Source organism: Electrona antarctica (assembly GCF_951216825.1).
Source record: "Electrona antarctica genome assembly, chromosome: 8".
NCBI lineage: Eukaryota > Metazoa > Chordata > Actinopteri > Myctophiformes > Myctophidae > Electrona > Electrona antarctica.
In genome coordinates, this window is record NC_136789.1 from 43981786 (window position 1) to 43998230 (window position 16445).

General features: G+C 39.6%; 1 protein-coding gene across 1 annotated transcript in view; it reads right to left on the bottom strand.

Annotated features, from left to right (window-relative positions):
• Nucleotides 1–16445, bottom strand: part of LOC306927965 (uncharacterized protein) — an 81042-nt gene that overhangs the window by 39053 nt on the left and 25544 nt on the right. The window lies entirely within an intron of this gene.

Below are 16445 nucleotides of genomic sequence, written 5' to 3' on the forward strand. Positions count from 1 at the left end.
TTATGGGCAGAATTTATAAAATAAATGGTGGTAATAATCTATACAGATCTTCACACATACGTAACGTTTCAACAAGGTAGTAACATTTGCTCATACATTATCTTATATTATAAGGTTTTGTGACGATGGTTCCGACCATCACATTAATGCTTGTTGTAATGTGTTACATCTGATCCATTTGTCATGCAAAGCACTGGTTCTTCTAGCAGGCGAATTCATTACAGCAGAAAATAAATGTCAAACCAAAAGACACGCACGCAATTTTATGTTTGGGTTGTTGCGAGCTTTTAATATCTCATGCTGATCAACATATTGATTTGAAGTGTTAGAACTTGTTTATTTGTCTACTTGAAATGTTCACTCAGTGCTAACACAGTTGCATTTGTGTAATGTTAAAGTGTCACATCAGTCATACTTGGCCAGAGTTCAAAGACACATTCATGAGATTTGGCAGGTCTAATTGTTCTGTGCTTATTTTCTGTTTAACTTATTTGGTGTTACTATAAGAGGACAATAACGGCAAGGCACCTTTTGAGCTCAGCACGGACTAGTTTGATATTGAAGATGAAAATGAAAAGTTACTAGAAGTTGAGTTGATTCAGTAGAGTCACATGATTTGAGTCAAGTGATTCACATCGTTGTTATCTTCGCGTTATTTTTGTCATGGGTTTATTTTACAAAATAATTATTTAAAGCGTTGTGAGCAACATGTTTGTAGATCAGCTTCTTATTCTTTCGTATATCATCAGATGGCCAACTCAGTGTCATGCAGCCACGTCTCCGGCTTCTGTAGATCAGCTATTTTCACAAAGAGATTTCGGGGGAAAAGGAACACACCAGCTATATCTTGCCCCACCCCTTACCCCTTACCCCTAAATATATCGCAATTTTTTACTATTTTAAAATAGTTCAAATAGTTGATCTACAAGCTCACAATGTGTCGATGTAGATTGGCTAGTTGAACTATTTTAATATGTTTTAAAATAGTAAAAAATGGCAAATAAGTGGGTAAGGGGTGGTGCAAGATAGGGCCCCTCGGGACACTGGTTAACTACTGTAACAGTACTGTAACTTATTTTTTTTAAATCAACTACCCACTCCGTGATGGCCTAAATACATATGTATTTGTATTAGGGTATCCTTTTACCTCTGTGTGTAAACCATCGTATAAGCGAGGAATGTGCTAGGGCATGCGCATGGGGTTAAACACAAGCTGAGCTCACATGCTTGCCCAGGTATATGCATCATTCATCAATGAGTCTGTTTAGACCAGACATTACTGCACTTTGCATTTTGCTGTTAGACAGTTATTTTGGAGTTTGTAAAATTATTGGTTTGTTGTTAATATAGTACCGCTATTCTTTCAAATCATTCTCATTTTTGGAATGCTCATTACCTTGAACAAAAGTGATACTTACAAATACAAATTATCCATGATATATTCAAGCCATCATGGGGTGAGTAGTAATTGATATGGGAGGGTATTCCTTTAAGTGGTTAAAACATGATCCCCTTGAAATAACCTTTTTATTTTCATTGAATAAGAGTATTTATTTTTCTAGTAAAGCAATACATTAACCATCATTGTGGCATATGTCTTAAAGTTTATACGTACGTATTACAGTGAAGGTGTCAATAAATAAATGAAATATAATAAAGTCTAATCATTATAATTATTAATATGAACATTCTGGTGTGTTTTTAGACTATGTGGCCTAAAACTCACAAGAAGCTTAAATCTCCTACAATAATTGACTACATGTTTACTATCAGGTTGGAAAATTCATAAAACATACACCTGTGTCCTTCTGGGCTACTCCTGAAAACTTTAGAAGACAATCGTAGCCAATCAGAAAGGAATTTGAGAAATCAAACAAACCCGTCTTGATCACATGACTATGGAGAGCATGTGTACCGATTTGCGTTAAATTTGGATAAAATCTGAAGGAATATTAGAAAATGTGTTTTACATTATGTCGGCCTCCTGGTGGCGCTATAAAGAGCAAATGTGAAAAATTCCAGGCAAAGGTTTTTCCTTGGCCTCTAGGGAGTGTGCATACAAAGTTTTACACAGATCCGTGCAGTTGGAGGTAAAAACACTAATCGGCCAGTTATAGCACCACCATGAGGCTGAACTAGAAAATGTTCCAGTGGCATTTCTTCCTCGGCCTAGTGGGAATGTGCGTGCATAATTTCATGGAAATCACACAATGTGTTCATGATTTGCGGTATTTTGTTTGAAACTGAGCACTCCTGCGAACTTTGGAAGCTAATAGCCAATCAGGATGGAGTCTGAAAAATCGGAAAACCCGTTTCGTTGAATGGCTCTAGAGAGACTGTGTACCAATTTGCGTGATGTTTGGACAAAATTTGTAGGTGTACTGTCCAAAAAAATGTTTTGCACAAAGCGGCCTCCTGGTGGCGCTATAAGAGGCCAATGTGAAAACCTTGGGGCAGAGGTTCAGCTGTGGCATTCAGGGAGTGTGTGTGCAGAGTATGGCTGCAATCAAGCCAACGGTGCCGGAGATTAGCTGTCCACAGATGGACGGACACACACACACACACACACACACACACACACACACACACACACACACACACACACACACACACACGGAAGGACGGGCCGAGTGCAAAACGTACTCTCTCCCCTAGCTCTGGTCCATAGCCTTACTGCTTCTATGATTCTGCCCTGCAGTAAGGCTCTGCTACTTTCGCTTTTAAATCACACATGAAACTCAGACCAGCCTCTCCTCTTTAGCGTAAATAAAAAGAACGTTTTTGCTACTCACCAAAACAAAGGGGGTTGTGTCATTAGAAAGCCTACTTTCCTTAGTGGGAGCACTCTGAACCCCCCACCACACGTATAAACGGTATTTTTTGGGCAAAAAGGGATTTTGTTTCCACCGGAAAAAAAATACTTTTAATTACTCCAATGCACAATCTACCGATATTGCCCAGAGAATTGCCTCATAGAGAATATTTTTCCTCCGGTGAAAAAAAAAATCCCTTTCTGGCCAAAAAGTACGTGTGGTGGTGGGCTCAGAGTGCGTCCACTAAGGAAAGTATGTACTACTTTCCTTAGTGGACGCACTCTGAGCCCACCACCACACGTACTTTTTCAAATGTAAGAGAAATCAGAGAAGAAATGTATTAAAAACTTAAAAATGGCAATGTTTTTTTGTTTCTCCACACTGACATCCAATGTAGCTGGCATGTACTGTAGCTAACGTGCTGAGACAATATAGAAATTGTGAGACCAAAAGAAAGGTATATTGTAATACTGCACAGTACAATCTGGAGATTCAATTTACTATTTAGGCATTTAGCATACACTCTAACCCAGAGTAACTTACAAGTGCAAAGTACAGTAAGTAAGTAAATCTGGGAACTCAGATTAGTAAATAAGTAGTGCAAAATCAAAGCAATCAGAATGAGGAGGAGGAGGAGAAGGAGAGAGGAGTACTAGGTGGTGATGACCTGGCCAGAATCCAGTTTACATCAGATATGCGCAGCAAAACAAAATTACGTTTCAATCGCTCCATTAAAACATCACACTTACTACAGCACTGTCTATTGGCAGATGCTAATAAGCCATGTGCTGGACTGGAGAAGAGTGTGAATAGGTAGCTCAGTGTCTAAGCTGATCATTTTCTCAGCTAACCGGAAAAGGACACAGACAGTCAAAGGTTTTCAACCCAGCCATTGTAAGTGAATGAGTGACTGACCTTACTTGACATTATGTATTATAAGTGACTGCCCCATACAGCTGCTGGGGATGCAGTAGTAACAGGAGCAGTCAGAAGCTATCCAGGATGTTGCGTTGGAACATGATCTAACCTAGAGGTGTGGTATCACGTGGGAAGAAAGGTTACTATACTCATACCAAACATTCCAAATTACTTTATGTACTCTGTGTGTGCGTGCGTGTGTGTGCGTGTGTGTGCGTGCGTGCGTGCGTGCGTGCGTGTGTGCGTGTGTGCGTGCGTGCGTGCGTGCGTGCTGCCCATTATTAGTGTGGTTACAGTAGGCAACCAGACTATACTTATTCCAGACTTTATTCCAGATAAGCATTCTGTATAACCATTTTGTGACGTCATGTGGCGTCATGTGACGTCATGCGGGTCAATAGGCCTACATCATCATACTGTACTTAGCAAGCTGCTCGAGGGAAATTGAAACCACACTTGCAATTTCCCAGAATTACACCTTTCTAGTTTAGCTGAGAAATTGATGCCAACCTCCCATGTCGAACATAGTTCTGAGGGTTCCATTTAAAGGCAGCATATGCCCCATGAGATGAACTGATGAGGAAATCAGAGGATGCTACAGCAGCTAATGTGTTTGGAGAGGGATCAGAAGCATTCTCCTGGGAATGGGACAACAGGGATTGGTCTGGACAATGTTTTCCCATGCTATACTGGATACGAGTAGAGAGTGGTTTATGAAGAGTCAATGGAAAGTTACGGAAAAACTCAGAGTAAATGATTTGTTGCTTGTATGGGGGATTCGGGGAAACATGGTAAGTACTGAGAGCCATGTACATATTTAAAGCCATCCGTTAAAAGCTGAAACCTGTGGTATAGAGCCTTGGAATAGGATGATACCAACATGAAGATCCCCTGCATTGTTGTTGTTTTTTTTTGTTTGTTTGCTTGTTTCAAGTGACATGGGGTTCTCTGAGACAGGTGTTACACAACTCAATCATGCCAAAGACTCCCAAACATCCACAGACCTGATCTACCACTATCTTTATTTTTTTATTTTTTTTAAGATATTTTTTTTGCGGCTTACGCCTTTTATTGGTTTTTGAAGGGACAGACAGTAGGCTGACAGGAAACGGGAGAGAGATGGGGGAAGACATGCAGTAAAGGCCGTGTCGGGCTCGGGAGTCGAACCCGCGGCACACTGCGACTGGATTACCAGTCGGGTGCCCAGACGGTTACGCCACCGCCTGGGCCACCACTATCTTTATTAAAATAAATTGTCAATAGAATCTTTATGGATCCAACCCGTCATGTTCGTCCTTCGATGTACAAGGTACAGTGTAAGGCTCAGGTGTGGAGGAGCTACTTATAGGCCGTGAGCCAGGACCCCAAATCTGGGGTCATCTGTACCGATGGGGTGAATAAGTCTCATAGTGATTTTTGGGAAGGTATACATCCCTAGTGCTAGGAAAAATGTGATAGCATTGCATCTGTGGTAGCTTTCTGTGTGTTATCACTCCATTTATAACCACATGCCAAAACTCAATTTTCAAAATCCGAATGGAGCATTCTACTTCAAACTGATGGTTCTCTCCTATTATTGATCATATATCTTTGAAGAATGGTTGGGATACAGCTCAGACTATATATTTATCTGAAAAGTTGTTAAAATTAGCACATCTAAGACACATGATAATATTAGAAGATCTATTCATGTTATTAACCATGTAAATCAGAATAAGACGCCAGCTATGTTGATAAGTGTTGATGCATTTAAAGCGTTTGACTCGGTACGATATAAGTTCTTATTTAGAGTTATGGAAAAATTTGGATTTGATCAGGTGTTTATTAAGACAGTGGAATCCCTTTACAGTAGACCATCAGCTAGACTGAAGATCAATGGCGAGCTTTGTGACTCATTTTTGTTGGAACGGTCGTCTAGACAGGGGTGCCCAATTTCTCCAATATTGTTCGCAATTTTTATTGAACCTTTGGCGCAATGGATCAGACAGAATAATTCAATTAAAGGTATACTAATGCCAGCAGGTGAACAAAAATTGGCCCTTTTCGCGGATGATATTCTTGTGTATCTTTCGAGCCCAACGGAGTCATTGCCTGCGCTGATGTCTGTGTTGGAAGAATATGGATCATACTCAGGCTATAAAATAAATGAACAAAAAACACAAGCTCTCAACATGTATTACAATCCCCCTCACTGTCTTCGCTCTAGGTACAAAATTCGGTGGGACAAACAATCTGTGAAATATCTAGGTATTCTATTACCGACAGATTTATCTAAATTAGAAGAGTTAAATTATGACCCTCTCAGGAGGGGTATAATGGCTGATATTGATAGATGGAATTTAATTCCATATTTAAATCTGAGTTCACGCATAGAATCTGTAAAGATGAATGTATTACCAAGGCTTTTATATTTGTTTTTGTCAGTCCCTATCTCAAAACCAGAACAGTTCTTCTCTGACTGGGATAAAGTTATATCCAGATTTATTTGGGCAGGGAAAAAACCTAGAGTGAGGCTCAAGACATTACAACTACCAAAGGAAAGAGGGGGATTGGCCCTTCCATGTTTGAGAGATTATTATAGAGCAGCTCAAATCCGACCATTGATTGGATGGTGTAAACCAAGTTACAAATCAAGATGGAAAGATATAGAGGGTTCAATGGGAAGGGGTCTACCTATTAACATGTTGGTGGGAGACCCATCCTTGGTCAAACACTTGTCGGATCCTCAGAATGTGATGATAACAGGTTCATTGAAGGTGTGGTGTGAAATAATTAGGAGATATAAACTGAAGGACAAGATTGGAATTCTCAAATGGTTTGCATATGATTCAGACTTCAGACCTAGTACACATGACATGAGGTTTAGAGGTTGGATTGGGAATGGCCTCTCTGCATATTGTACTCTTTTAAAACAGGGTAATGTGATGAGCTTCCAGGACCTGAAAGACAAATTTAATTTACAGAATCAGGACCTTTTTAGGTACCTACAAATCAGAGACTTTATAAATAGAAGGCTATTAAGAAGAGAAGATGCAACAGGAGTAGAGATCATTAAGATTTTCCAAAATGCGTATGCAGGCTCTACTTATCAAAAGATAGTTTCAAATGTATATGTAGTGCTTCAAAACATGAAAGGAGATAATACTCTGAATATTAAAGCAAGATGGGAAGCAGAGGGCAACCTTACTATATCAGCAGAAGAATGGGAAAGAATATGTAAACATCAGTGGAAAATGAGTAGTTCCCCCACATGGAGAGAATTCAGCTGGAAAAATGTGAGTCGTTTCTTTTGCACTCCAGCCCAGAAAAGACATTACACGTATCAGTCGGACTGTTGGAGACTCTGTGGGGAGACATTGGCAAATCATTTTCATGTGTTCTGGAGTTGCCCTTCTGTGGTTCCATTTTGGAGAAGTGTCCACAGTGTCCTGGAAGCAGTTTTTGGGGTTGACATTCCTTTTGATTTTAAAACCATGTATCTTGCAGATCTGGAGGGACTTCAATTTGTAAAGCAGGATCAGTATCTATTGAGGGTATTGCTGGTGGCATCCAAAAAAGCCTTAACAAAAAAGTGGCTTACAAATGTAATACCAACTATAAATGAATGGATTGATTTAATCTATAGTATATTTATTATGGAGAGAATTACATTCAGCTTCAGAGGTCAAGTTGAAGTCTTCACAGATAACTGGTTTAGATGGATTGCTCATGTTTCTACCATAAGACCTGATTTTGTATAGTTTCAGTTAGACCTGTTTAACCTGTATATGCACCTGTTTGAGGTACTTATGTATTATGAATGATCATCGATCGAGAAGAGAGGCAGACATCTCCCCTTGTGTGTATTGTTCGTATATTGTCTTGTTTTGTTTTCGGTTGTATGTATTGTCAATTGTCAGTCGTTTCGTTGTCATGTATGTTTGATTAAAATTCAATAAAACGTAAATTGAAAAAAAAAAAATTAGCACATCTAGAAATGTTATCTATTACAGGAGAGACAACATATAGGGACTATATATTACATGAGACGTACTTCTGTTTTCATGAAAGATGCAGCACAAAGGTTCCCTCTGTAAATAACTGTAAATATTTAAAACCATCTTAGAACATAAATTCTAATGAAATGTTTTATGAAATTCAATAAACTAAATATAGTGTAAGTGTACAGTGTAAGTAATGCATAAGATAACTTTCCGTTCACCATTACATCACCTTTTAGTCCATTTGACACTTCTATCTGTTCAATACCAAACCTAATAATGCTGTTTCATATTACGTTTTTGTTGTTGATTTGTATTTGGGGACAATTTTAGCTTGGTTGCCCAAACTTTGGTAATTGGCATAATCAAAAAAGGCCTTTATATCAGGTCAATCTCACATGTTAAAGGTCTGGTCAATGAAACAGAAACAACTATTTCTATTTCTATAACAACTTATACTTATACATTTGTAATAATAGCATAAGAAAATATGATAATATTTATCTTTTGCAACTACATTCGATATCTGTAAGCTTCAACTCATAATCAGGAACATAAAATCAACCCACCACATCCCCCTAGCCCTCCTGATTGGCAGCAATATCTTACCCAAATCCTGATCTACCTCATCGTCTCTTTATTATCAACATCACTTCTCATTTGTAGCTTCAACATCTAATCAGGTGTCAGGTCACCCTTAGCAAAATGTGGATCTCCCATCCAAATTGTGTGACATCACCTGAACTTTCAAATTGAGCTTGGTGGTCTGCCACATTCCACTTGTATATGAGTACAACTGTCGTGGTACAACAGCAGCAACAGATTGTTACATTGTGACACCCAACTCACCCAGCACATCAGGGTAGTCTGGGAAGTTCCCTGCCAGCAAAGTATTTTGTGCTCTGATCTTGCCTTTGCACATGGATATGAGGTTGCACAGGACTGTCCCATTGAAGGTCGTTAATGTCAAGGCAATTATGTTTATGCACTGTCAAATAGGTCTACATCTATTCTATGGTAACATATAGCTGTATAGTCATATTATCCTGCTCATTACTGTGCACAAATGTATACATCTTTGTGTTTGAGCACAAATGCATTTTGAGAACCCCCACATTTTCAGTAAAGCGTGCACGCTGTGCGGCCCCCCACACACCATGATTCTACAGTTCAATCTAGTTGAATACCCCTGCTGTAGGTTACAACAACAAACAGCTGCATATCAATGGTAAGGTGAATACTGTGCATGTCAACCAGTGACCATACTGTATCTCCTGCATGCTTGGACACACCTGCTTATGAGACAGGCATTGACCTGACCTTTAGCACATAAGATTGACCTACTTATAAGAAATTGATTTTATGTGACAGTTATTCTGTTCATTTTGTAATTGTAATGTTTTTACATAATGCAGTACAATAGAACATCACTTTGGGTGTGGTATGGACACCATTTTGGATTTGGCAATACATAATTAACTAGTGATGGGAGATTAATCGGCAAACACATCGGTATCGGACGATTTGAGTTGTTTTTAGATTAATCGGCATCGGTTTGATTAATCAGACCGATTACGTTTTTCAATAAACTTTTCCCTACTCCTTTTTCGAACATAGTAACTGCGAGAGTGAGGTCTAGCCAACACCAACTCGGGATTCCTGGATCGCTGCCCTCCACAATGTCCTATCCAACATCAGGTTATTGAGCTCTGCAGTGTTGTTAGCCAAGCTGTCACGCCGCAGCACGTCTACATAGGTGGTACGCTTCTTTCCCCCCCTTGGCTTTGCCCTGGGTTTGGCTCCCATAGTCAATTTACTTGCCTCAAGTTCTGGATACCTGACGCAGTGCCCTGCCAGCCTCATCCTTCTCTCTCTGACTTTGTCCGTGACCCGTGGTAGGTCCCCATAGAAGAGGTCCACATTTCTGATGTGACACCTAGTGCCATTCGTAGCATTCTTGTGTAGACTCCATCCAGGGATTTTTCCTGTTGTACTGTGAGGGTCCATGTCTCGACAGTATCTATGAACAGCCGCCTCTTAAGGTCTTCTCCCATGTCTGATTTCCACACTCTCCTCATCCCGTGCAAGGCTTTCCAGGCAAGTGCTCTCCGAACCTTCAGATCCTTTTCAGTTGAGGCAGTCCAGGCCCCGAGGTACTTGAAGTCCTCGACTCGCTCGAGCACCGTCCCGTCTGCAGTGGCAATGGTTTTGTCCTCTGTGTTGACTGTCATTACCTTTGTTTTCTTGGTATTGAGCTTGAGGCCGAACTTGGACCTTGGCTCGAGTCTGGCTGTAGCTTGACTCTATCATCTGGACCAACTTTTCTGGAACTCCGTAGGCACGTAGAATACTCATGAGTTTCCCCCGGTGGATGGTGTCGAAAGCCTTTTGGAAGTCAATGAATGTGATCACCGCTGACAGGTTGCGCTCCCATACCCCTTCCAATATCCTCCTCAGTGCCAGTATCTGCCCGACTTTCGAACATAAACATAAGTTAAGGATTATGAAAGATCATTATTATTATTATTTTTGGACGTTTATTTCCTTCCTTTGTCCATTTATATTTTAACATGTTTGGAATAAATAAAAAAATGAAAATAATTAAATTAATGAATCTGTCTGTCTTTACAGATAAACAAGCCCAAAGTAACAGTTTGAACAGATCTACAAGCTCACAATATTATAAAGGTATTTAAGTTAGATGTGACTTGCCTAAGCCTGCAGTGCAGACACCCTGTTACATGTATTTTTCAGAATAGACAAAATTATAATCTTTCAATACAGAATGAGATCGACATTGGTAATATTGGTTATCGGCCATAACAGCAATTAATTATATCGGATATCGATATCGGCCAAACTGTCTCATCGGCACATCCCTATAATTAACTGATCACTTTCACTGATTCAGCCACATTCCTTTAGTCCTAAACCCCCAAATAATGATGTTATAGCCATTTTAAGCTCCTGGCAGCCATATTGGACGCCATCTTGAAAATGTATATTTTCCTATATTTTCAGTATATTCTTAAGCATGCCTAGAGGTACCAGAACCAATTGGAAAAACCTTTTCTATCATTTTTGGGGGGTGTATTACTATTTTATTTTCATATTGATCCATGCAATTTTCGCCTAGTGTTATAAAATAAAATGCATGATAGCACTCATAAAGCTACCACGGGTGCAATGCTATCACATATTTTCTAACTCTAGACATGTATACCTTCACAAAAATCACTATGAGCCTTATTCAGCCAGATGGTACAGACCAACCCCCCTGGCTCACGGACTATTACTACATTAAATTCTGACCGAATAAATGATTCACCCGCATGCTCACAGAGGCCTTCAAGATATTGGCCAACCACAACTTGCCCTATACACTTTCTAAATGACTGGCCTGTAATCACTTGGCAACAGATGCAGGGCCACAGGCATCGCCATTCATTTTTACGTTGTGTGCCTCCGACCAGTTTCCAGTCACAGCAGAACTGGTGTGAAACGTTGAACCCATGCCCGCGCTGGCAGCCAGCCTCTCCGCGGGCTTTCGCAGGCGATCCACCACTGTATTATGTTTCTCACTTTTTTTGGTATAGTTTTCTGCATCGACAATGTTAAATCTGTTTGAGGAATGCTTTTGCAATGTGTAAATGTGTAGAAAGATGTCTTTATGAAAGGCAAGCTCATGACATGTGGTACGAGTGACGACATGTTGTGAGCTTGTAGATAGGCTATTTTTTGAGTGGTGTAAACCACTCCTACGACTGGCTTTGTTAGTTTACGTGTCTGTCTGTCTGTGCTCAAAAAATGAGCACGGTTGCTATGGTCACCCAGTTCACACGGGTGTGATTTCATTACATCAGACATTACGTCAGACCACAGCTGATCAGTCTATATAAGACCTTACACCACTCAGTTCACACGGGTGTGATTTTTTTAAATAGCTTAAAAATATAGCTGAAAAAATAAAACTGGACTTCTGTGCCCCTCCCCGGACCCCACTTTGAGAAACAATAACCTTTGACACTAGGTCAAAGGTAAAACAGGAACTATTTGTTACAGTAATATAAAGTATATAATCTCATATCTTTGAAATAATAAAAAAATATGAAATAAAACAAATTGTATTCTCAATGTCAGCTTCGTATGTCAGATCCCTATATGTCCCCATGTGATATCTGCCAGAGCAAGGGAACTACAAAGATTCCAAATATATTATTTCACAAAATAAAACATCATCCAAATGTAAAGCTTCATTCTAATTTATACTCCTTGGCCTTGCTTATAGTTAGTTTTTTCATGGTTCATAATACATTTGGCATTCCATGCTATACAATACATGCTTACCATAGGTTGGTCAAATCATAATACAGTAGGTATGTTTCTATAGCACTCCCTGGCTAAGAAAAACACTAAAATAACAATGGTGGCTTGTCTGAAAACAAACTATTTCACCTAGACCTAATAATACAATTCAACAAAAACGGTCTTAAAACATTGCAGGTGAGAAGGCCATGTAGTTGCTCAATATCGATTCACTTCACAGTTACAACCAACTCTATAGGCTATGGTTACAGTGGCTAGTACAAAAGTTGGGAGTATTTGCTTCCATGGAGTTACAACCTTGTTTGTGCAGGCAGTCAGGAAATACTTTCTTATAGAAATAATATTATATTATATAGTAATGAAATTGTAGCCTGGCTTTGGCCATACTGATAACGTGGATTCACTCACGCTTCCTCCCCGGGGAGGAGGCGTGAGTGAATCCACGTTATGTGTCTGGCCAAAGCCAGGCTAGCGTAGCCCCACACTGCACATACGTGACTATAGATTAAACTACGGGATGTTACTCAAAGTCTCTTTAGATAGACGCGATTGTGTGATTGATCAGATCAAGTGCTGCAGTAAAGTAAGTAAAATGGATACAACTTACAAGTTTACCATGGCCATATAAGCATTCAGCCAGGCAGCATGTTTGCATGTTTGTCAATCCAAACAGTTTCATTGGAATGATTTTTACGGTATGCATATTGGCTGGGCATGGGTAAACAGGTTATTTGTTTCCAAATAATTCCATATGTGATCACTAACTACTTTCTCCAAGATCTTAAGGAGGAAAGTAGGCTGATTGGTCGACTATTTGGGGCAGTAAAAGCGGATTTAGCATCCTTAGGAATAGGGCTGATTTCTGCATGTTTCCATTCCGTCTGAAACTTGTATTGGTGCAAAGAAAGATCACATAAATACTTCACAGGTCTGGCGATAAATGAGGCAGCATATTTCATCAATTTGTTGTCAATGAAGATATACCCTGGAGATTTATTCTCAGGGAGCAACAACAAAATGTTCTCACTTTCATCTAAAGATATATCTGGTAAAACTAAAACATTCTTTCCTTAGGGACATGAAATTAACATGTTCACTTCACTGGTTCATGATGAGATCACGGTCGAAGTCAACATCTGGTAATGAAATTGAACAGTGTGGTTGGAATATGTCTACAGAAGCACCGAGCAAGCACTGAGATGAGTGAGACAGCAGCAGATGTTCAGTGGTTCTCAAAGTGGGGTCCAAGGGGGTTCTAAATGGATCCTTAGAGCAGTGGTTCTCAAAGTGGGGTCCAAGTGGGTTCTAAATGGATCCTTAGAGCAGTGGTTCTCAAAGTGGGGTCCAAGTGGGTTCTAAATGGATCATTAGAGCAGTGGTTCTCAAAGTGGGGTCCAATGGGGTTCTAAATGGATCCTTAGAGCAGTGGTTCTCAAAGTGGGGTCCAAGGGGGTTCTAAATGGATCCTTAGAGCAGTGGTTCTCAAAGTGGGGTCCAAGGGGGTTCTAAATGGATCCTTAGAGCAGGGGTTCTCAAAGTGGGGTCCAAGGGGGTTCTAAATGGATCCTTAGAGCAGTGGTTCTGAAAGTGGGGTCCAAGGGGGTTCTAAATTGATCTTTACGGGTCTGTAACTCTGGAGTGTACACATGATCACCAAATGGGCCCTTATGGCTCTAGAAGTTACAGTAAGTGCTCAGTGCTGAATGGCATGTTTATATTCAAAATCAATCATTTAGTTATTCTCCATCATTTTACATCCATCATTTTGTATTTTGAACACAGGACTATAGTAATAGGAGCCAAACTTGTAGAGCTCACAGAGCCTTCAGAGGAGTGAAGTCCTGAATGCACCGTTTAAGCCTAAGTTTGGTGTTTACATTTTTTTCTATTAAGTTTATATATAAAAGACTATGTTTATGTGGTCTCATTGATTGATTGATTGATTGATTGATGTATTAACAGTTTGCAGAATTACAGTTCATTTCAAGTACAACTCAGTTAACAAAAACTGTTAACTGTGAGTGGATGACACCATAAAGCATTACACTTTGTTTATAATAGGGCCCACCATTTTCAATTCATCAAAACATTTAGAGACGTACAAATATACACAACTATATAGTCAAAACAGGAACTCATCATAGAGGAGGTAAAAAGGGAAAATAAAACATATAGGCCTACAGTGAGGGGGAAAAGGGGTGGGTGGGGGAGATTAGGACTTTTGTTAGACGCACAGTACACTCACTAGTGTTCAATGCATGACTAACCAAACGACCTGGAATATTTTGGTTTTGCTGTACTGTAATACTGTAGCTGCCTCTGACATCTGTGAGGTTATTCTTTAGACATAGTAATGTTTCACCAGCAGGTGGCAGTATACAATAGTTCGCTAAACTGCATGGGGTATGGATTGTACTATTATTTTTTATTTTTTTGCATTTGCCACAAATGTTCTTTCATCCAAGCACATTCACCTCCTCCTGGGTTCAGAATGTAGGACTACAGCAGATATTCAGAGCCTCAAGAGATAAAGGAACAAGGCAGAATGGGTTCTGGGAGGAAATGATATGATGGGGAAAAAAGATTTCAAACAGTTGCTTTCTTTTGACACAATTCTTTATTTATTTTAGCTCCCTTGTTTCTGACCTTTCTGGGACACAATTTGTTCACACATAATTACACTCCCTGCACAGAATATAAATTGTGTGTGTGTGTGTGTGTGAGTGTGAGTGTGAGTGTGAGTGTGAGTGTGAGTGTGTGTGGGTGTGGGTGTGTGTGTGTGTGTGTGTGTGTGTGTGTGTGTGTGTGTGCGCGCGCGCGTGCGCGCATGTGTTAGAAATAAGAGAAAGAAAAAGTAGAGCAAGTCTAGAGAGAAACACACGTGTGTGTATGGCTAATGATTCCAGGTATGATTCCAGTTAACCAAGGCATAAATGTCCTATACTGTATGACCCTAGTCAACCAACAACATAACCTACAATTATATCCACAATGTAGAAACATGTAGAAACATTACAGAAAGTAGGCTCCTTGCAGATTTCGAGTAATGCAAAAAGAGAGGTAGTACAGTAGATGGTCTAGTACAGCTGTGGGCAACTGGCGGCCCGGGGGCCACATGCGGCCCCCACCTTCACTTAATGTGGCCCTCAGGTTAATGTCAGAATACTGATATAGTATTGGTTTCAGCTGTTTACAATTCCACAACATGAAAACATAAACATGACCCGCTTTAGGCCTACTTCAGTCTAAATTAGTAGCTCACTCCTCAAGACAAGTATAATTAAAGGTATTTCAAATTACATAAAAATGTTAATTTTCAGGATTCCAATTCAAATATAGCAAAAAATAATTCAAGATTTCAATTCGAATATAGCAAAAATAGCCGATCTACAAGCTTGTAGATCGGCTATTTTTGCTACGACAGTAAAATATGGCCCTAGGGAGTGAGTGTGGAAATATAGTGGCCCAATCCATCGTCAAAGTTGCCCACCCCTGGTCTAGTAATTGCAATATGGTTTTCTATGAATGTTAGTATCAGCATGAAAGGACAGAGCAGAGCACATCAGTAGTATTACTATTTTCTCACATATTTTACAAATGTTACAATAGTGGAACATTCAACACTTATGTTCGTAGAAGAAGCTGTAGACGTAGCAGTTGCCAAAATGACTGTAAGAAGCTATAGCATAAAACCTGAATGAAAGTGGTACAAAAGGACTGAAACAATATTCATAAAAGTATGTTCTTCATAAGAAATATAATAAAATGGATTTCATGTCATGCCATATTACCCAATGTATGCACATGGATGAGGAAATGACAAGTTAAATCAATGGCAGTGGATATGGCTTACAGATGCACTTTTTGTACAGTTTCCTCTACTATACTATACTATACTCTACACATGCTTAAAATCTCTAATAAGTACTGTCCTTTTGTGTAAGGCAATGGCAAAATTGCTGATTGTTAATCCATCAGGCATCATTACACAAAAGAGAGCAACTTAACTGCCTTGCATGGTTTCCTTGGATGAAGGTGTTTTATAAATGCAGTTTCACCATTTACCATATAATACAGGTTTATGCATTTGGTAGTCCTGAATTAGCCTCAACCCTAGATTTTAAACACACATTCTAATGTAAATGTACAAAGTTGATCTTTTTCTGATTTTCAACGGCAGGTCTCTAAGGATGGATATTAATGCCGGTTGATCATACCATTGATCGTCCACCACTTTGGAAAATGACTGGATTGCCATGAAATATGCTGTGCACCTTCATGGTCCTTGGAGAATGACCCCTAGTGATTTTGATGATCCCATGGCCTTTCCTCTAGTGCCACTTTTAGGCCAAATCTCCAGTTGCACACAAGATATCTCAGAATTTAAAGGGTGCACTGCCATGAAACG